Source organism: Anopheles stephensi, chromosome 2 (assembly GCF_013141755.1).
Source record: "Anopheles stephensi strain Indian chromosome 2, UCI_ANSTEP_V1.0, whole genome shotgun sequence".
Classification (NCBI taxonomy): Eukaryota; Metazoa; Arthropoda; class Insecta; order Diptera; family Culicidae; genus Anopheles; species Anopheles stephensi.
Window position 1 is genome coordinate 70,514,431 of NC_050202.1, and position 23,004 is coordinate 70,537,434.

General features: G+C 41.8%; 1 protein-coding gene across 6 annotated transcripts in view; it reads left to right on the forward strand.

Annotated features, from left to right (window-relative positions):
- Positions 1-9,643: 9,643 nt before the first annotated feature.
- LOC118504613 (KH domain-containing, RNA-binding, signal transduction-associated protein 2-like) overlaps positions 9,644-23,004 on the forward strand; it is a 47,171-nt gene continuing 33,810 nt past the window's right edge. For 2 of the 6 annotated variants that reach the window (XM_036039292.1, XM_036039294.1), the window contains exon 1: positions 9,644-9,783. The gene's annotated coding sequence lies outside the window, so the exon portion shown is untranslated. Of the gene's footprint in view, positions 10,189-23,004 lie in introns of all 6 variants that reach the window. The other 4 variants (XM_036039288.1, XM_036039289.1, XM_036039293.1 and 1 more) reach the window with 4 other exon arrangements.

Here is a 23,004-nt window from a genome sequence, read left to right on the forward strand (position 1 = left end):
AAAAAAAACTTACAACACACACACATACCCTCACAATAGAAATGGACAGCAACCACCCATTTTCCCTGCACAACCGAGCATGCCCGGGATATGGCAAATAACTAGGAGGAAATGCCTAGTTAATTTTGTTAATTGTTTTTTCTGCGTGAATATAATTCACAGTCACCACATGCGGTGGTGACAATACGGCATCGGACCGTAATACTCAATAAATAAATAAAATAAAATAAGAAGAAAAAGTTGTCTAATTAAACCTAAAATTTGACACTTACTACGCCAAGTTACAAAGAAACTGTTTCCATTTGTGTAATTGGAAAGCTCTCTTACTCTTCAAAAGTGGGATTAGTTTCACGGCACTTGTTTTCTCTTTGTTTCTATTGTGCGGCACAGCTGCACCTTGATCGGCCCTTCCAGTTGTGGCATAAATTGACTTTTAAACACTTGCCATGCAGCGCGCAGAAATCCGTCCCAGCATACGGGTCCCGTTCCAACACCAGTACCGCCACTATCGATATGGCGCACGAACGCTCCGTCTCGCTCCCGGGCAGCAAGATTTCAGTGATTAATATTTATGATCCACCGTTCGCACCGTACGCAAGGGCATCAGATGAAACAACAACAACAGAATGATAAATGGAATGATCCAACCATCGACTAATGGCCGGCAGCGTGCGATAGGCAAAACAGCTGCCCTCGCTCACAAAGAACTTTTGTACTTGGCACGAAATGTCTTCCTTCCTGGAGAGCGCTTCACTTGCTGTTGGAGTTTCGTTCTTTTTTTTGCGTTGCTGTGTGCATCCGGTCGTTTTGGGTTTGTTTTTGCGATTGTGATTAGATAGTTGCGCTGCGAAAAGGCGAAAAGGAGCACACAAAAAAAACAAAAACAGAACCACTAACGTTCGGCTTGCGAAACCTGTCAAGGAAAATGAAGTAAATGGAAGCTGAAGCAAATGTTTACCGAACACGACCCCGGCCAGTGTCGGGAATTATCTACTCAAAGGTTCTCGAAAGGGCAGCTGTGCAGCAGCCACTGCGAGCGTCTTGCGTTGGGACGAAAAATAAAGTAAAAACATACCCACTGGCTGCACAGGATTCGGGCGGGCAAATGATGGTCGTGCCAGCCTTCACCAGGCTAATTTACGCAGTAAAGCCACGAAATTGGGTGCATGGCAGGTTGGTTGGAAGCAATAGCCAAATGGTTGCTTCTTTTTCCAAACCCAAATCACCTAGCCATCGGGCGGCATGGAGTTGGGGGAAGAAAAACACAGGCAAACAATATAATTAGCTAATTTTGTTGGCACTGAAGCGCTAACTAGCGTCGCCATAACTCAACTGCAAGATTTCTGCACTAAGCGTTCGGTTCAATATCGTAGTATCATTAATTTTGTGTTATGTGTGTCATTCTCTCAACTCGGTTAACAATCGCATCAGCTGCAAAACCTTAAAATTCGAGCAAGAATTCGTTGAACGTTGCTTGTTTCGGTGGGCCATCACAAAACTTGTTGAAAATATTCTTAAATAACAACCCACAGAAAGAATAGCTTATCAGCAAACGTCGCAGCGGTTGAAACGTTTATGCAAAATTTATCGCTAATTGATCAGAAACTTTTCGCATAACTCACTGATTGACTTCGGCAAACTCCATCACACTGATAGCTGATAACTGATACGGTAGGTGCCCGACGCGACATGGTGTATTGATGCACTATGCAGATGACGAACGCGAAGGAGCGCGTACCAGAATAAGCCGTAAAGTGCGTGTTTGGAAAATATTTTCTTTCCATCTAGTGCGTGATAAAATCTGATGATAGACTTATAGAGTGAATTGAAAAATATTAAACTTTGGGAAGTAGTTCTAACAGAATAAATCATGAAGAACAGTCTTCTGTTTTAAAACCACATTCACACCTGTATATTTGCAAAATCACAACTACAACTGCTCGATAAAATATTGCCCCTTCGATAACTATTGAAGAAACGTTTCTTATGTTAATGTTTTATAACATATTAGATATCTATCAGAGTCAACATTATTTATACTTCTGCCGAGCTGATTAAAACAAATTTTTCCTGCAGTTTGCGCCTAAAGGTAGACAATGCGAGGAACGCGATTTGGATTAGATCTAGATTTGGATTAGGATTTATGTAGACTAATGTAGACTACACGGTTTGAACTAATATTATAAGGATAGCAGTGTAATGGCTTCAAGAATAAATTAATTTAAGTAAATTCATCGAACAAGAAAGAGCGAAAGTAACACCAACTTTTCCTTCAAATATACTTAGCGTCATCTGCAATTTTAATTTCCAGGGACCATGTGTCACGGATATGATACCAAAATAATGAATTGTTGACTTGAAAGCGTTTCAATTTTTTACCATAATAAAGTTCTGATCAATGAAATTAGTGCCTATAACATTACTTGAAGAATAAAAAAGATGGATCTTGCTTCTTCTGGCTTATTGGGACAGTGTTGGAATCGGAAGATTGAAATTGAATTGAATGTGTTCAAATAACCAAGTCACATTTCAAAAAAATCTCATAAAATCGATTTATTATTTAGCTGAATGCAATTGTTGTTGAATTAAGTTTAACTGACCTGAATCTGGGAGAAGTGTAATAATTACAAAATTATTTACCAATTTAAATAACAATTCATTCTCAAGCGGAAAAGAATTACGGCTAAGAGACTCAAATCCAAGATAGACCCTTTCTGGTACGACCCGAATTGCCCATTAAACATGAACCTTTCGGAGCTAAATGAGCTTTAAATATTTTTAACTTACACGTAATGCTCACACGAGCATTGTTCGGTCACCTGCGGAGTGATCACTTCCGAAACCAGTACCACGGAGTATGTGTGTGTGCGTGTGCTTGGACAAGGAATCGTCATAATCCTGTTTCGAAATCGTCCGAAAAATCCCAATCCCCCAGCTGGACCATTTCTGCTAAAGTTAATCTTTATTTTCATACCGTGCAATGATGGCCCTTTCGGCGCAAAAATAAGCTACCCCATCCCAAACAATAGCAAATTGTGGCCGAAGAAGGCAGTAAAAACCCGAACTGCCCACCTGCCAAACAGGTGGATGAGAAACCCGGCCGGGAAACAATAATGGAAAAACGTGTACAGAACCGTTCATTAGAATTTAGCACCCAGAAGGTAGCGAGCAAAACAACGTCACGAAAGCCAAGAGGCACGGCTAATGATTCGGTGTCGCACCGAGCGTAAATGTGCGCCGTGGCCATAATTTAGCACGATCCTTTCCTCTCGAGGCACTCGTTGGATTCAATTAACAGATCGTTTCCGCAATGGCCATCGGTTCTCTGGCCGGCCCGTAGGCGCAGCGTGATGAGCACGGTGTCCGGTACGGGTTTGATACGGTTTTGTGAGGGTGCAACCAGGTCCGGATAAAAAATATGTCACCAAAGGGTTTAGACAACCCCGTTCAGTCTGCCTGCCTGGCTGGCTGCCTGCCTGCCGGGTGAGAATATGGTAGTGGATTAGTCAGCATCAGTCGCATCCCTACCGAACCCTGGGCAAGATGACAGAAAGCGAGAATGAGAGATTCTTGTCCTTCCGAACGCGTTTCGACTACCGTGCAAGACATTAAAAAAATGTCGTGTGTCGTGAAAATCACGATACGGTCGGCCATAATCCTGACTGCTGTTAGTGTAGCTTCTGCCGGTGGCCACGAATTCTGTCGTCGGTTTATGACACGTCCTGCGCTCGGACGCTTCTCTTTTTGTCGTGCTGATGCGGCTCATTCGATCCGAAAGGCAGGATAAGTTTTCCTTCACGTAATACTTCCGCTGGCTTCCGAGGGTCAGGGCTGCATCGTGTTGGGCTGGGTTCGGGATCCAAGTCCCTCGGCCCAAAAAAGGCTTGTCTGGGGAAGCTTGCCTACGAGGTCGCCTTTTTTTCGGCTCGCTTCTCACAATTCTCGCTACGCTACTCGGTGGCCGACGAATTTCACGCTGATGATGATAACCTCAAAGGAATCATTTGAAATCTAGTTCGTCCAAAAACCATAACATCGTGACGGATGAACGAGCCCCCCGGTTTGGTATACCAGGCGAACAATAAAATTATGATCCCGACAGCATTCGGACTGCCGAAACGAAAGAGCCACCCCACACACGAGCACATTCACCTCACCAGAACAGATGTCCCCCATTCCTAACCACATTAAACGAATGGGATTGTGTACGTTAGCTGCACAAACAGCATCTCGCGCAACCCGGTGGGACGAACTCCTGGTTTGTCCGCGAGGACACAAAAAAGGTGTTGACTATTGGCCCATTGGGAAAAATGGCGTCACGGTGAAATGTTGGGCCAAACGCAGCAGCATCATCATTATCGGAGTATGGAACAGATAGTTTGCTTCTTTTTTTTTTTGTTAACAGCTTCGAAAAGGGCGTCCAGATTGTCCGACTGGACGGGCGGGGTGCTGGCGACAAAACATTTAGCCCTCCCCAAGGAACACAGAAATGGGATGACTGTTGCGCTGTTCATGAACAGCGTTTGCGTGTTACTTTGTTAGTTTTCGCTCGCCCACCGTGTTTTCGTTCCCGAAGCTGGTGGATGAGAGAGGAACGAACCCCGGAAACAATGGGTCGGGTGAGAGTTTTTGCGATAGATCGAAACGGCGTCCCATTTATGGAGGTAAATGATGACAGACGGGTGACAAAATGGCTACCGAGCGTACGGAATGTGACACGGGGGAGTGATAGAGCCAGAGGCAAACGGTTGTCTTTTTGGGAGGTGGACATCATTCGCTGAGGTTCTTCGGGTTTCTTAAAAGGGGTTAGTTACCAGACATTGTCTCGTCTGTTACCAAGGAATCCAGGTCTTGTTCTTGTAATATCCCGACAGAAACTGTTTGTATTGCATCAAAATCATATTGGAACATCACCAGTTTGTACAATATACCTTAATTCATAGTAATATTGAAAGGTTTCTTCGAATAGCATGATAAAAATTATTAATCATTTTCTTGCCATCTTTCAAAAATAATAACCAATCCCGCTGATGGGAGACGAATTTTATTGTTATGAACGTGATGCTGAATTTTGGCGCTATTTTTGTTCATTTTATTTGTCTTGCAAATGGTCCAAGTGCAACGTGTTTATGGCCGAGGTCACGCTCGATAGTCATCCTTTCCAGCAAAACCGGGAATGGGCAATTCAAGGGCCCTTCGTGAGAGCTCAGCAAAACGGGAGCTACAAGCAGATTCATATTTGACGTTACCTATTACAGGTGTATATGTGTGTGGATGTTGGGCCGATTTGCTACGGTCGTTTATAGGCGATGAAACACGTTTATGATTGTATTGTTTATGATTACATCGAAAATAAAGGGGCATGAATTTGAAGGACCCCACCATAAACTGGTAGCACATGGCAATAAACATTGCACCAAGCAAGAAATAAATAAAATTCTGAAACCATCAACAACGAAGTGAACTTGAGAGCGATTGCCTCATTGTCCTTTTTTTCTTTCTGACTGATTCTCAAAAAAGTTTTTCAATTTCAAAATCAAGCAATGGGGTTATTTGTAACCCTTCGCAACACAGCGGCCATTATCCTCAAAAGTTAGCTATGAGCAATGGAAACAGTGGGGAAGAATAAAAATGTTAATTTAAGCCCATCGAGGCACAAATAATGCAATTGATCTGTGATGTGTTCGCCGTGTGATGATTCGCGCTCGATTTCACTTTCCACCGAATCGGGCCGGCATAAATCAATGCTCTGTCCGATGGTTTTCCGATGATGTGGATAATTTATGAGAAAAGTTGTTTTTTCCCACCACCAACTCCCATCCCAGCTGCTTTCTACGTTTCCTGTTTGTTGTTTCTCACTGTACCACAAAATGCTTTTCGGTGCCGCTTACTTGTTGTTTTCATTTATCACGACTCATTACCACCGATATGCGCCCGGTACCCAGTTCAATGAAGCGCATGGGGCTTTGGTTTCATGGTTTTTGGATAACTTTTGAAGAAGAAGAAGAAGAAGAAGAAGAAGAAGAAGAAGAAGAACAGAAAAAAATCCACCCGACAGCAGCAAGCATTTGGAACAACCACCGGGCGCACGTAAAACTTGTTAAAAATGCAGCCAAATGGTGAGCCAAATTTTCCGCTACGAACAACAGAAAGTTTGGTTTTGCGGGTTATTATTCGACAGCGGCGAATGGTTTTCGGCGCTGTTGTCTTGCTCCGCATGTTTTTTTGTGTGTATGCTCCGTTTGCTCGGAGTTGTGGCCGTGCTATGCTGCGAGCAAATGGGTTTTAAAATTGTGTTTCTATACAAATTTCGAAAAATTTCGCTGCTAGACCATTACAGAGGTAAATTGGTGGAAAAGTTAGCGAAGCTTCCGGTTATGGTTTAATATGCAAGTAAAATGGGACTTTTCTCACTACTCTTTACGGTGCGTTTTCTATTCTGCGTAGGGAGGACCGAAACAGCAAGCGTTTACAATGCATTTTTGGTGAGTAAAAAGATGTTGGGATGACTTGAAATTAGAATTATATGGATTATGTATGCGCCTAGTGGTTAGGCTATACGCAACACTTTTTTACTATTCGGCACGAATAATAGTCTGAATTTAAACTAGAAATCACTCTGAATTTTCACTTAATTGCAATGCATCGAGAGTAAAGCTTCGTTTTATTTCCTGACTAAACTAATTAGCAGAACAATTGAACAAAGCTGAATGTAACTCCCTGCAATCACAGCATTTGGATCCCATGCAGTAGTTAACCATGCTAGGAACAAGCTCCTGATGGATGCCGGATAAGCATCCGAGTAATTCTCGATGAACTGCAATATACCTGACGACAAACTGCACCAACCACGGGGTAACACCTTCTAATCCTATTAGCGGTTCACGCGATGCTGACGCAACGAAACTTAATCAACCACGCTCCGCGATGCACAGTAGCAGCACAACAGACTTGCAATCGCAACACACGATCTTGTAGCGACGCGACACGAAAGCTCTACAGCCACACCACACACTGTGGCTAAGAATACGCAACAACATGTGCCAGATAAAACTTGCGACACTTGCGAACGGATGCCAGTGAGGATGAACGGAAGTGGATGTTGAAGGTGCAAAACATGACAGGCGTAGGCGTCGTTGTTGATTTGAGCCTGGATCGGTGCACATACAATGCAAAGCATAATCGAATTGTGATTGGTTTTCGGAACAAAGCGGTACTTTGTTCAAGCGAGTGGATGTCTTGTTTGGGTGGAACTTAATTCAAACTTAACCATCATTTCTTGGAGGGTTGTAGATTTAGTAGGTCAAAACTCGGTGTGAATTATAGCATTATTAAAGCAACTCTAGTCTGATATTTGCAACATTATACTCAACATTGCTAATCGTCTTAAGGAGTATGAAGCAAAACCAAATCTCTAAACAAAACCGTTCATAGAACAAACGAATACGCATGTTTGTCGAAACAACTCCTAAGCTTGAATGGCCCCAACTTACTCATAGTTTCTATAATTTGATTGTATTTTCTTATTTCTTTCAGGTTTTGCACTGAGCTTTATCGTCTTAGAAATTAATCTTTTGATCTGGTGCTAATCATACTTTTCACCTCTGAATTGAGTGCTTTGTATATCGTGCCTACGAAAGCCGTTTCCGAGCATGAATACCAAGCACGAAATCGAGCAAATCCTAGAACTAAGGCGCCTGGTAGCTATTGAGAATGTCTTTTTCCCATTTGTTTTTTTTTGTGCCCAGAAAACCTAGCACCACTGGCTTAAGCGATAGAATACGGTGAAAGAAAACCGATTCATATTTCATTAGCCTGGTATTTAGCTAGCTCTCCAGCCCTCCGGGGCATTGATATCATGTATCACACCAAAGAATACTTTTCTCTTCATTGAATCAACACACATGTAGACTCGCACACACCCATGCATTGGGTAAGGTTTGAAGGGAAGCATTAATTACTACATCAATATCAGAGCGCTTTAGAAATGGAACTGCTGTTAACTTGCTGTGTATGCTGGAAGCGTGGATAAGATATATAGATGGGCAACTCCATCTAATGACAGCTAGCTCAGAGAAACTATCAGAAAACGTCAAAACCGAGTTGGGATGCAGCGGACGGGCTGTGTGGAACGCTGCAGGAGAAGAACACTTGCGATAATTAAAGGGTCGTTTTGAGTGGATCCTGGTCCGGCGTACAATCTTTCTGGCCAAGGTCCAACCCGGTGCGGGTGTAACATTGACCAAGTGCATCCGGGCCAGTTGCTTTATGCTTCCTGCTTCCTGAATCCTGAGTTGAGTCGAGGTACAGCCAGGCAAGCCTGCCCAGCCCTGGCAGTCCCTGGTAATGGATGGTGAAGTGGGCTACGATCACGAGCTGATACTATCAATGAGTGAACCGTCCTCCGGGCACGTTTCTTTCTCCTGTTGCTTCTTCCGGAGCCTGTAGTCAGTCAATGAGCAAATACAGCCGAGGTGGAGTGGTTCCAGCGAAGGGGCGTGAGAGTGGTTTTAATTGGAGCTTTTAAGTTTATTTGCACAAAGATGTAGGAATCGCTTCGATGTAGACGCGAGGTGCAACACGAGTTGAATGGAACACGTCGGTATGATTTATGATTACGCAAACATGCAGATGGTGTGATGTACACAGAAAAATACAATGTTGTACACAGAGTGCAGTAGTGAAGGCAATATGTTTTAAAACCTACTTACGTGTATTGCAAGTAAACAAGCCTAGCATTAAAAAGTTGTAGTCCGGTTACGATTAACGCAAAGGTTATTTCCAAAACGAAAATCACATCAAAATCCAGTAAGATTGAGAGGTAGCGATTGAAATGAAAATTAATGCACGCTAGCGCATGAGCCCATTAATGGAAGGTGATTATTGGATTCGAATTTAATTGCATTTTTAAAGCCATGTAAGCGCGATGCATCGCGAAGCAAGCAGCTAACAAATATGACAACCACCACCTGATTGTGATTGCATTAAACTTACATAATTTAATCAAATTAATTATTCGTTTGACTCACTGAAATTTTAATCACTCCACACACCACACGCTGCTGATTAAAGTTAAAATAGTGACGGTTTTTTGTTGCCGATGTACATGCACCAATACACCAATGCCAATTTTTATTATGGTGCTCCTCCTGCAATTAGTTTTCATATAAACCGTTCATTATGTAACGTTCGGAGAATGAGTTGTAAATATGTCTCTATCGGTGGTTTTACAACGTTTGTTGAAAGTAATGCGAATGCGAGCATCCTTCTACAATTTGAATAACAAACACATTTTACATGGTAGATCAATATTGATAATGAATACATTTCTGAAAACTAGTAATGTATGATTTGCTTTGAGAAAAAAACCTTAAAAAAAGCCGGAAGCTGCTGGGCAAAAGTGTGTGTAAATAATCAAAACGAACCCGGCGTGAGTAACGCTTTAATCGTAACTCACGCGAGAGCGTGAGATGAGAGCCTTATGCTCACTCACAGCGTGAGAAGTGCGGGTGAGATGAAAGCTTTGCTCGAAGATTCTTCGCCGAACGAGCCGAACAGCAGCCGAGATGAAGCTTTCGTTTGGCCGAAGATAAGCATTTCACCACGGGACACGGATGCTGGAACCAGGACAGCGAGATTGTGTAGTACTCCCATACAGCTGGTACCGACCGGAGACCGTCAGTTCAACGAGATCCTTTCGGCAGTTAGGACGCGCGCTCTCGGCTGTTCGGCTTCTGGGTGATACGGTGGTTTGAAGTTTGGTGGTTTTACTGTTTTGCTAAGGTAGTGTGTGGATTTATTTTTTCCCCGTGCAGTGAGCTCCTCGGAAAGGTTCTAGATTGTGAGACAAAGCGGGCCAAAATCAGCTTGAATCTGGGCATCCCTCGCACGTCGCAACAGGCTGTCGTCGCAGCAAGATGCCCATCTCAGGTCCGTGTGCAAACCGGCTCTAGTGCGCGTGTGTGCGTGTGAGCACCTTTTGACAAACGGCCGGATCGTCGGTTCGTGGAGAAGCCGGGGTTTTTTCGTTTGGCCCGGGGCCCGGTTGTTGTGAGCGAAGCACGTGCGCGAAGAAAATTTCTCGTTTTCCATCCGTCCGCAGAAGTGTTATTCTTTGGTGACGGCCAACGTTCCAACTCAGCCAACGCATACAACGATTCGGTGTACTGTTGTTTTGTTTCGTTGCCTGTAAGTCGCTGACGCTACATTCCTGCAGAGCATTGGTGAATCATTCTTAAAGAGTGTGTGCATTGGATGTTTTTCTATCCGTTCTACGAATAGTGCTCTAAATATTGCGCTACAAACAGTGATAAAGTGTTGACAAAAAGTGAGTCTACCCTGTAAATGACGCCATATCGTCGACTGCTTAACTCAACTGGTTCTCGTTAACTGTTTCCTGTCTTAACTACTCTTCACCAACGGATGAAACACAGTGCAAAAAGGGTTTTAGACGTCAGTGTCTTTTTTGTGTTCGGTGGAATAATTTAGCACGACTTGCTGCCACGGACGTTGGTCCGTGACATTCAGCTGGAATTGACATTTAGTTACTGGTAGGTTTTATTTACATATTTTAACTCCCGCAGTTTGACTCCCTTGCATTGTGTCGTTTTATTTTAATATCACTTCTTCGCCCGAAACAATGGCCCGCTGCAAAGTGTTTTGGAAAGGAATGTGTTTGATGATGTTACATTCGCGTTTTCTTGTTTGATCCTCAAATTCCAAGCCATTTTACTCCCGAAACGAGAAGCAAGAAGCAGATGCCAAAAATTAAGTCAAAATTTTCATTCAATCAACCAAATCGATTGAAGGGTTTTTAAATTGATTTAGTAACTCAACCGTTACGTCGATTTTCGGTGCCGGTAGGCGCTGGGCGTTCTTTTCTTCTTTGGCGTTCATTTTTGAACATATTCTGCACTTGTCAATCTAGAAACATTGGCGGTGAATCGCGCATGGTGGAAAGTGGAGGAAGTTTTGAACAACATCGTCTTATTGAATTTTTTCGTTGCTGGTTTGCAAGATTTATTACGAATGTGTGCTCGAAATAGTGCCTCTTCGTTCGCATCCCAACAGCTGTTGTGGGTTTCATATTGAAAATGTTATCCAACGCATCCCGCGCTTAGTTCGTTGCTGCTTTCAATTCAGCTAAAGGTTAGATGTTCTGCTGTGTATGTATGTACAGCCGAAACCCAAACATTGGTTCCTCATTTTTATATACAGTCCTGCGTTCATTTGCACGCCTCCACATCCGGCCAGAAGGCTATAGGCAAAGCGAAATGAAATTAAATTGCTCCGTGTTCGTCGAAGGCCGCTTTTAAACAAATTTTCAAACTCCCACACACATTCACACTCACACAGACACACTTTTCGAACGGAGGATACGTGCAAACGACTTGTCTTTCTTCGTTCCTTGCTTCGCAAACCAGCTTCCTATCCTTCGTCACACTTCACGATGAGGGTATGAAAATTTGCAGCTGATGTTTACTAAATGAGATGAATTTGTAACGAAGTTGATCGATGGCGAATTAATTTATTTTCATTAAAAAATAAATTACTTGCCGCTTCGGGCTACTACCAAAGGTTACGGTACGCTTCCTGGGCATTGGCTGTCGTGATGTTGCGTAAATGATGGAACGAGGGAAACGGAGTAATGTGTAACGTTAAGGGAAAATGAATAAAATTGGTAGGAACAGTGTAAATAACGCATACTCGAATCGGTTAAGAAGAGGTCTTTCAAAAAGTTGGCTTTAGTTACATGCCCACATCATGCACGGAATAGTGTGTAAAGTAGTGTTTGAAAGCAAGAATAATGAGTTGGTGTAGTAGTATTCGTTTTCGTATTTTGAAATGATATTCAAAAACAAATTAAAGATTTATGATTTAAAGCGTATAATTTGCTACATTTATTATTTTTTTAAATATTTTTCTTCGATTTCATTTTCACTTACTTACTCATTATTAACCCTTTTTTTGGGAAAAAAAACGATCAAATTAACACACCAATCTGATTAATATCTATAAGTAGCAGAAAAAATTATCTTTATTAAATTAGATGATACTTTCAACTTTTTTTATGTTATAGAAAATAAAAACAAAATTTAAAGTTAATTCAATAACTGTTTATAAGTAGTAATCAACTATATATTTGGTCAACAAAGCGAGAGAACAAATATTTTCAAACTCTGGATTCCGTCTGACAGTATGAGACGTCATGCCAAATATTTAATTGTATTATAATTAAAGTGAAATTCCTTCTCTGCGTTAAATGTCTAAAAACTTGACGCTCAACCAGTTCCAAAGTTTATTAAATTTGTGAAGGGTAAAAACATGTTCAAATTGTTTCTAAAACAAATTAGAGACCCTAGGGCATGCAAAATATGTTATTTAAATTAGTTAATAATTATTATCTTCTTTGAAAATCATGTTCACATCGAGAATAAGCGTTAATAGACATATATGTAGGAAAACTCTCCCATAGCTGGTTACATTTCAGGGCAGTACCTTTACAGTACAGCAAGTAAATTAAACTTTATTGATATGAACCCATGTCACGTCCGCTTCACCTTCTTAGACAGAGAACAATTTTAAATTTTCAAATTATTTTCTGTGTCCTTGATTAACCTTCTTTCTGTACAACCATACTCCTGAAGCTGCAAGGGTTTGACGCAATTTTACGCCCACTTTACTTTTGAACGAGGGACTGACAGACGCACTCTCTCCAAAACCATCCATCTACCAAAGCTTCATAAATTATACACGAACTCGCCGTTTTATCAAACAATAGACGAATGGCATTCAGGGGGGGAAAAAAGTATGCTACCATGAGGTGTAAAGCGTTCAACCAGTATCCGAAAACCATCCCCATCATTCATTGATAGCACCAAGGAGATGAAATAAGGGTCATACTGAGGTTTGCTGTAGCTACTGTTGTACTGCTCGGTGTACATAAATTGAAATGTAAAATTAGTGCCCTTGCAGACGACGCAGCCGAATAGAAATATATTCTTCGAGGGTTTTAATTCCTTCGAGGAAAAAGTAATTAAATGGCTCACAGCATCACCGGGAGGGTTGCCGAATCATTATTATTGCTATTGATTGTGGTTAGGGAGTGGGCGGAAGCAAAGTGCCGATTGGGTGCGCTTGGTAGCCATTTTACGGTACAGCATCGAACACACAGCCCGGGATGAATTCTCAAAACCCACCCCTGATTACGAACCTCACTTTCTCTCTCTCTCTCTCTTTTTCTGTGTAGTGTTTTGGGGTTTTAGCAGCACTTACCCCAATGGTAACCCCAATGAGAATTTGCAATTTGTAGCCTAACCGATGGTGGTTTCATCGCAACACAAAGTCCCACTCTTCGCTGCCAGAAAGGGGGTTTACGAATGGAGGCAAATTGGTAACGGAAAAACACAACACTTCCATTCATTTAGCACACCTTTCGCACGGTTTTGGCGCACGGCAAACAAAGCGTCCGGACGGTTGCCGGCCGAGAGCCATGTTGAATCATAGTGCCAGAAAATGGGAAATTGTGTAATTTTTAGGCATAGCATTTACATAAACTCTTCGTCCGTGGATGCTGCCATGGAGTGGTTTTGGGCCGGACCGTAAAATCTTTGCATCGTTTGCTACTCGGCGCACTGGAACCACTCTAAAATAAATTGATTTTAATCGTTGCCCGTGAAGTACCGATGAAAGCAAAGCTAGTGTGTTTCTACCATTTTTTTCTGGATGAAGCTCAGGCTCGATGGAAATGAAGGTAGCAAGGGGTCTCGAAAGTAGTTCCTCAAACCGAGGAAGTTGTGAAGCTGATTTAAAGCCACCGAAGTCAGGGGCAGATTTGAGGCAAATGCGGCTTTAATTACTCTGGACAGCATACAGCCAGTTCGTCGTCTCGACAGTGACCATAAAACCATATTTACCTTTCGAACCTACGCCGGGCTGTCATCCGGAAGCGTTTAATTGTATGGTAACGCTGTAGTTAATCCACCATTCTCGTTTTACGACAAACTCCGCCGCTTTCGGGGTTCATTCTGTTCGCCATAAAAGCCACAATGAGGCCTCTCGGGTAAAATTAATCTTGCGAAAAACTTGCTGCGGGAAAAGAGGCCGGTTACGCATTATTCCACCGAATTTATGAAGGTGAAGAAAACGGACAGACATGTTGTAACTATTAAGCGTGTGGATATGTGTGTGTGTCCGTTTGAATGATGCATCGCAAATGTCTTTGTTAAGCTATCGGATTAGGTAGGATAATTTGCTGCGCCTTGCTAACCGTAAGTGAGCAGGAGATAAAATTACCTCCCGGGAGCTTCCCGCATTAAATGAGGTCAAGTTTGATGGATGCCTGGATGGACCTTAAATCGTTCGGGGAGCAAGGTACCAACCAGCACAAGGTAGAAAGTGACGGTTAGAGAAGAAGAGGGTGGAGGAATGGGAAGAAAGGGCAGGAAAATCATTATTCCACTTGAATGAAGCGTCACGAGCGTAAGAACTACCACTTGAGCGCTGTAGAGAAAGAAACGAACCACAAGGACATCAAGCACTTTGCCTCCGGGAAAGCACTTAACGGAGGAAAATCGGTAGGAGATTAATTCATTCTTTATGGCCACCTTCCAACACAAAAACCGCACAATAAATAGAACCGTGTGGGAGGGAGGCGGGAGACAAGCAGGCTTCGGGAGCGCAAAACAATGAAATGCGTACAGGGAAATGGGTCTGGAGGGCTTTTGTATGAAACGGTTTGAAATGTAGGGTTTACATCAATATGGGGTCGCGGTTTTGTCGACAGGTAAATTGAATGATGCTATGGTTATGATGATCACAATACAAATATTAAATAACAAGCTTGATTTTAGTCATAAACGAAATATTTAATTATTTGTTATTTATCAATTTTTTTTTGTTTATTTGTTAATTAAAAACTTATTGGCTTCTGAACCCCTATTTTGAATTGTTGCATCAATCTGTAGAATGTTTCGAATGGAATATTGCAATCCCGTTGCATAACTTTGCAACCATTTAATTGACTTTTACAGTGGTTTTGGTAAGGCCTATCCAATACTCATCGAATCGTAAAATTATTATTTTCTTGGAAATAACAAATTTCACTTAATTTTACAAAGTTTGACTCATTGAGATTGCAATTAATCATAAAATATTCGAACGTTTCGTTTCAAACAAACAGATACAGTAGCGAGGGTAAACAAATGGTGTCGTTTAACAAGTTTAGCATGACAACAGCTGTTTTCTAGTGATTTAATTAAACTGCAATTTACTTATCTTCACCATGATTTGCCTGCGGGTGGAAAGCTTACTCAGAAGCGTGAAAAACAATGCACAGGAAAAAGGCTGGGGGAAAAATACCATAAGCCGCTACTTCCGCTGGTTGAAGCAGCTAGCCAAAACATTTCTAAACCAAACACCGAAGGACACAGCTCACAGGGTGAAGACGGTGCTTGTAATTTATTCAACGATTATCATTAATATTGCGCAAATTAATCACAAGCTCGGGCTGGATGGTAATGGTTGCAGCCTGGCGATGCGATTTAAAACCTCACCGTAAGTGCCGCCAGCAGACCGTACGATGGAAATCAGTCGGATGGAGGCGCCTGGTGGTTTGTTGTTGTTTTTCTCACTGTCTACCGGTAGCGGCGAAGTGTTGACGTTGGAGGCAAATTTCAAAGCTGATTAATATTCCTGATGAATTGATGGCAGCCTGACAGCGTTTGAAAGATATCTTACAGCTTCTGGCCGTCTCCGGGCGCCTGATGATAGAAAAAGGGATCGGCCTACCAGCAATAACGCTAAGGTCAATAAGCTTCCCGTAAACCTACGCACTTAACCGGCCGTGCCGTCTACAAATCACCTCCGATAAACATTGTAGACATTTCGGCCCGGCAGCACAGTGTGGTGGTTAGCCTAAGCCAAAGTTTTTACCAAATTTACAACCATCCTTAAGACCAGTTCATCCTTGTTGCTGGATGGATTTAACTGGTTCAGAAGAAACACGAATCACAATGCTTTGTTGAATGGTTGTGCTTGTTGACAGGAAAGATCAATTGATTCGGTTTTCTTGACGGTGGGTCCCTTGTTTGGGGCTTGTTTTGTGCTCTGTTACTTTGATCCTTCAATTCAATAGAATCCTACCGGAGGAATAAAAAAGTAAACAACCCTTTCGTGGTGGACAGTGAAACCCAACGTGCGCATTACAAGCTTTGTCCCCGGTTTTGCGGTCGGTGACAGGTGTCTTTGAGGGTGGTAGCCATTTATGGTGTAGCAAAAAATCGGATTAGAAAACTGTTTGATGAAAAAGATTGTGGAAACATGGCCACAACCGCACAAGTGGGGGCGGTTTTGTAAAGCCTATTACTTCACCGCCAGCTCACGAAACGCATTTGAACGTTTGACAACACCATTCACATCCATATACAATACATGTTTTTCTGTCGACAGAATTTCAATTCTTGAACGGTTTTTTCAGCCGTAAGCATTTCTTTGATATCCATTTGGGAAAGTATGTTTTTAAATCGATGTTTACCGTACATTCTGGTTTTTATGGCACCTTTATGCGCATTTGATTTACCAATGGTAGCAAAGAGGATTATTCATTGTACGTCTTGAAATGAAGGATTTATGAGGATACTTTCAAAGCAAAGGTTAATGATTCAGCTGATAAAAAATCTTTTCGAGTTGTGTAAAGACCATGTCAAAGCTGTTTGTTTGGAGTCAAGTAAAATTTAATCAAACATCCTGTGAGCATGTAATAACAAGGTCTGTACTCAATCTTAAAATAATTCTTAAAAATGTTTTTTGAAACATTTAATGTTTATTTGTAGACCAACTGAAATGAGTTGCGTTTGCTTTTGTGTCTAGATCCTTCATTACAAATTTAGAATTGCTTTCAAGAAGGCTGCTGTTTGAGGAACGTCCTTTACCATGAAGCCCAAAAATATCATTCGAATGTCAATAGTTACTGCAAAAACATCGAACATCGTTTAAGTCATTTTGCTGACATCAGCGTTTTGGCAATCGAATGAGAAATTAGCTGAGCAATTATTAGTCCGTAGCCACTGTTCAAAAACGGTGTCACACATCGAAGGAAACGTTCATCACACGTTCAATCATCTGCCTTTTACCGGATCGTCCTTTGCCGAAGCGGTGGAAAAGATGTGCTGAATTAGTGAATTGTCGACAAGTGAGTGCCAAGCCCAGTGGTCAACCGGAAATGAGCGGTAACTAGCCTGTCGGAAACACATTGCTCAGACCGAAGACGACTCGAGCTCGTTTCCTGTATTCTGGTAGAAGCAGCAGTTCTGTGGCTTCGGAAAAGTCTTGTGCTGTGATGGAAGCGTTGGAGCAATTGGTCAAGGGCGAACGAGCCGCACCAGTGTGATTATCGGATTTTCTCGATTGGAATAATTATCCTGGACCGAACGGGAGGTTGCTCTGTTGACCAGACGCGAAACACCCACAGCCATTGCTTCCCAAACCCCGGGAGAGTTTGGCATGATGGTGTGGTATGATGACTACCGCTCATTTATGTACCAGATTCGAACGTACGACAGTGAATCTTGTTTGACTTTTAGCATCGAAATGGTTACTATTGTATCTGACATGTTTGGGAATAGACTAAGTTCCACGTACTCCCCAGACGGGCGGCAATTCGTGTGGCACAGATTGGTCGGGTGTGAATCGGAAAACGGAGAAATAGTTCGGTATAAATTGGGATGTGTACCGAAATTTCACCACTCATTGGTTCGTTTATCGATGATGATTGGTGGAAAATTAGGTTTTAGGTTCATCAGCCAAACGCCAAATGAATATTTTTATGAAGCATGAGAATTGAGAAAAGATAGTTTTCAGTACTTATGGTTTCCTTTTCAGCTTCAATACATATGTTTGAATTTAAAACGAAACTGGTAGGTTCTTGTCATCCTTATTGCTCAAATTAAAATGAATTTTAAGACTCATCCATTTAATTTCACAATGGCTTATAGTTAAATTTTTGAGCGTATCCTTTGTGACCTAAAGAGCAAGAATCGTCTAACAAATCAATTTTGAAATTTCCTGACAAATTTTTTTTAAGGTTTTTGAAACTAAGGTTGAGAATATACAGTGTTATTAGAACGATTGTCAGTTTAAATCAAATCCAAAAGAGGGTCATTTTAAGTTGGCCTATAGAGTAATGGAATTTCAGTACGAATTGAAGGCACCTAGAATGATAACGTGAACGTGAAGCCTCACGGGCCCATAGTAGCAGATGATGAAGTGAAAGAGTATTTTTTCAAATAGATTTTAATTGTGAATGGTTCCGAATAAATCTGGCAGATTCAAGTGCCGGTCCAAAAAAAGAGGTTTTAAGAGAGGTTAATATGTGAGAGAACCATCAAACTAACACATCCTTTACACCATAATTCGAGAGGTTAGCAAGCAAGACATGCAGGATGATGTTTCGGATAGCAGGAGTTCAGCAGAGATAAGAGATTGGTTTCTATGTTGCGATTTAGTATGAATCTGGTTGATCGAGAAGATGGACTTGAATCAGCTTAACAGGAGCCGAGAAACAAGAACCTCAAAGATTTTAGTGCAAGCGTATAGAATAGAGACAACTTCAACATCAAATCTAAAAAAGAAAACCATAATCCCATGTATCGTTAAAGCATGTAATTTTACACTACAAAAATATTTTCAATTGCTTAAGAAAATTTCCAAATGCCTTAGTAGACATTCCTGATACCTTCATCTTTTTTTTCTTCTTCCTTGGAACTACAACCTCGAGAGGTCTCGGCCTGCCTTTTCTGGCTTTCTGTGACTTGCTTTTACCCGTAGCAAAATAGTCAGCCCTACGTACGGGGAGGCGGTCTGGATGGGATCTGAACCCCGTTCCTGCTGTGTGAAGACCGGCGCTGTTATTGCCTCAGCCACCGGAACGCCCCTTCATATCTTCATAGTTTATGATTTTAGTTTCTAAATGATGGTCATTTAGGACATTATAAAAAAAAAACTTTCCATAGAAAGCATGCCAGATATCGTTCACCATTTCTTTCATGCTAATTTAACATGACTGTAAACCACAAAACCCACAAAAGGATTGATTGTGGTTATGTCATTTTGTTTCCAAGTTCGGCCCTTACCGCATACCGGCATACACATCGCTTGGAGGATTGACCGTCGGCACTTACTTTCCGAACATGCTATCGCTATCACCCCCATACAACTTTTGACGTTGAGAACGAAGGGAGAGCGCAAAAAACAGCAACACATCCCTAAGCATAAGCGCAGCAAAAAGGGTACATAAAAAAGGATCTATTCGATGAAACATGACGGCTCGACACGATAGACGGACGACCGTACTGTACGGCACAAAATTAATTAGCTCATCCGTTTTCTACCCCTTGCCGCAGCATTCGAGGACGTAAAGCTCAACCTAAACCTGATCTTAGAAGCCTCGGGGGATGGGGTTGATGTAGTTGAACTGAGTGGTGGGACCCAACAGACGACAACAAAAAAATCAACAACAGAGATAGGGACCCAAAACTCAAAAATATTGTGCCAGTGTAACATTTGCGGAAATGGGTGACATCCGGGTGAGATGGAGTGGTCGGAACGAGGAGGGATGGCGTAAAAAGGATGGCTCCGTATCGGTCCCCGGTGAGTGAGTTACATACACTCGTCTGGTTCAATGGTGTATGTGTGTTTGTATGCCAGGGAATTTGAGTACGAGAGAGTAAGCGAGTGTTGAAAGGCGAATGAGCGAGAGGTGGCAGTAGAATGCACTCATGAAAAATAATAAAGCGAGAGCAGGAGGAAAAACACGCAAAACACGGCGGTCCTTGTTGATGGACCGAATGCGGATGGGTTTTTGGTGTTTTTCTAATTTTGCGGCCAAAAGGGAGCATTTCCTTCGGTTGAACTCTTCACCAGCCCTCAGTGGTAATCGAGGTAGAGCTTTGGTACTGTAGCTGCCGAAGGGATACTGGTACGCTGGTGGGAAAAAGGGGGGAAAAGTTGTGCGGTTTTGCGAAAGATTAATTTTAACAATTAGACACAAAAGTACGTCCCACTGCATTATGTTCATTAAGGATTCCATTACAGACGCTCGTTGAAAGTGTACTGTAATGGTAACCCTGCAGTAAAAGTAGAAGTAGCATTCGGGAAATAGTTGCATGCTGAATAGTGACTTTCGTATGATCAAGGGTATATAAAGGTTAGAAAATTGTGTATTTTGTATACTTTAAATTTATTGAAAAGTATTTCTTTTTGGACAATACGGTTTCTGTTCGTAATAACTAATAAACAACAATTTTTTTTTGATTGTCACTTTGGTGCAGGAACAATTTGCCCATAAGTTTTATTTATTTTCTTATTTATACACTTAACGAGAAAAGCTGTGACTAAAATTACAACGAACAAATACAACTTTCAGACCCATCTAAGGGATTCTTGACTTGATAAGCTCGATCAACACACACATAGCTCCTGAGTCTGAAGCGTTTAGTTGTATAAATCGAAGAAATATAACAAGCAATCTATTTTTCATAACTCTTGCATTGATTAAGTATACAACTACCATCCTGCAGGTTCTTAAGCCTGATAGACAAAAATTCTGTAGATCTTGAAGCTGTCTTTCTTGACCTTCAAGTTCTGTCAGAAAAAGTTAAACTTAACATTGAGAAGATAAATGAGGCGTCGGCTAGGTCAGTGATCAACTTAAATTAAATGAAATTACTACACGTCCTTTTTTACTGCAATAATTCTAGCACAAATAATAAGCCTTTTTGCTATTTGTTATGTGGATTTTTAGACTTTTGATGCCTAAAGTAGGTGATGTTTTGATTTGCATTAGCGTTGATGAGACAAATCAAGCTACATTATTACGATTTTAAATAAAAAAGGTCTTTCAAATTGTTGTTGGGAATACATGTTTGTTAGATTTTTGTATTGGCCCTGTGGTGATATTTCCAAGTGTAAAATAACGCTGAAATCGTGATTATTTGTTCTAATTAATTTGTAAACATGTGAATACAATTTTGAATTAACTTCAAAACTGCATAACAAAACACTAATTTGTCAGGATGCTTTTGATCCACTTTATTAAGTTTGCTATTCACGCAGATTCGTGATAAAAATCGTTAGACGAATTTGCAGATTTGTGGTGTAAATCAAGTGGTGAATGCTGTCGAATTCATCTTCAATGCTTAGAAACAGAAACAAATTTGACTTACTTTGGTTCTGACTTGTATCTAGGCCATGTTTGACTGATGATTTGATGATATATCTGGCCTCATATTAAGAAACTATCTCAAATATTTAACGAGATGAGTGTAAGGTCAAATCATTCACTACTAGATAGTTTGCAAAGTTCTTCTTGTCTAATTTGTATGTACAATATCTTAGAACAATATCTTTCTTGATGTTTCACTTCTTTAGGGACATTTTGTTAAGGCAAAATTATGTTTTATATGAGTCGTAAGTAAAACCGTCCATCGAATGATGACAGCGCTAATAAACTGTACAGAATCAGCACCATAAAAAAACATTAGCTGGATAATGGAAAAAGCCACAACATCTTTATCAACTGGTAGGAAGTGCATGTCTACAGATATACAAATTTTAATAGAAGCAGAAGTTATCCTCCAAATTCCTCAAGAAAGTTTGAATCTCGTTTAAAGAATTATCATACAGATGCATTAAAGGGTGTAATCCACCTGGTTTTTGTCGACTATCGATGACTATATAACGAAAAGCGTTCCTATCCTTTTCCCGTGATATCGTGCATTCAGGACAACAATCGAAAGCTTAATTCCGACCGAAAATTCCTCAAAAAACCACCACCACCACCACAAATGCTTTCGTATTTCCACCCAACCATTGAAAGAGTTCTGGTAATCAAAAGCATAATGAGTGCGCAAAGTAAAACCAACGAGCATCCTCCAGTGAGCGATGCCCTGCGCGTGATAAAATGCTACCATTTGGTGACGTGGTCGTCGTCCCCGCTCCGTAAGCATGTTGCGATGGTTGCCGCTACACGGTGTGAAGAAGATAACTCATTTATCGCCCAAAGAACATTTCCAACCTCACACACAACCTGCCGTTCGCCCCCGAAGTTGTGGAAAATGCTGCATTCACGTGCTGTTCAAGCGGTGCACAAGTGAAACGATTATCTGCGAGAGCAGTTTGTTCTCGGTGGGTTTTTTTTTCACCAACCACCCCTTCACACACACACGCTGGTGGTACGATTTTCCAAGCGGTGGTTTGCCACTGTTTTTCATCAAGCCAGCCAGCCAGCCAGCACCTTGCGCGAGGTGCACGGTGAAGTTACCAACCCGGTGCTGCCACCGTATTACGGTTTCCCACTGCAGGCGAACCAGCTAGAATGTGAGGAAATTTAACCGATCAACCGGAAACTCCTCGGCATAGATCAGGGTAGATCACCAGCATCGAAATGGTGGAAGCGTGAGCCGAAGGGATAAAGTGTCCAACGCTTTGACAGCCGCTTCGTAATGTGGTGACGTTGGTAAAGTGGGTGGGTGTGCGGGTGGTGGTGGGTTTAAAATTGATATAAATTGAAAATTGCTATTTTATACCTTACCGAACTACCCACTGCACCGGGTGCAGTCGATACGGGCGATGCGCACCTAGAGCATCCGGAGCGCTTTCCACTATCATGGTATCAGCTGTCCCTGTGGCGGGATTTGATGCCGCTGCCCCCCCATAGCAAACGACCGACTGAAGCGACCCACCGTGAAGCGGGGAACGAACTTTTCCATGCCCAAAGACAAACGCCCTCCGAAGTACGGGCAAGAATAAAATGGGACGAGAAAATGTGGCTGAACAGGGCCGAGCTTCAAACCATTCTCGGACGTGGGTTTAGAGTTTCATTCATTTGCAGCTGTTGTTTGAAGGTAAGGTACACTGGGTGGGGGAAAAAGGACGGCGGAATGCGTGCGGGATCGTGATTGATGAGGTTTTTCCCTCAGATGAGCTTCCCCGCAGTGAAAGATAGCG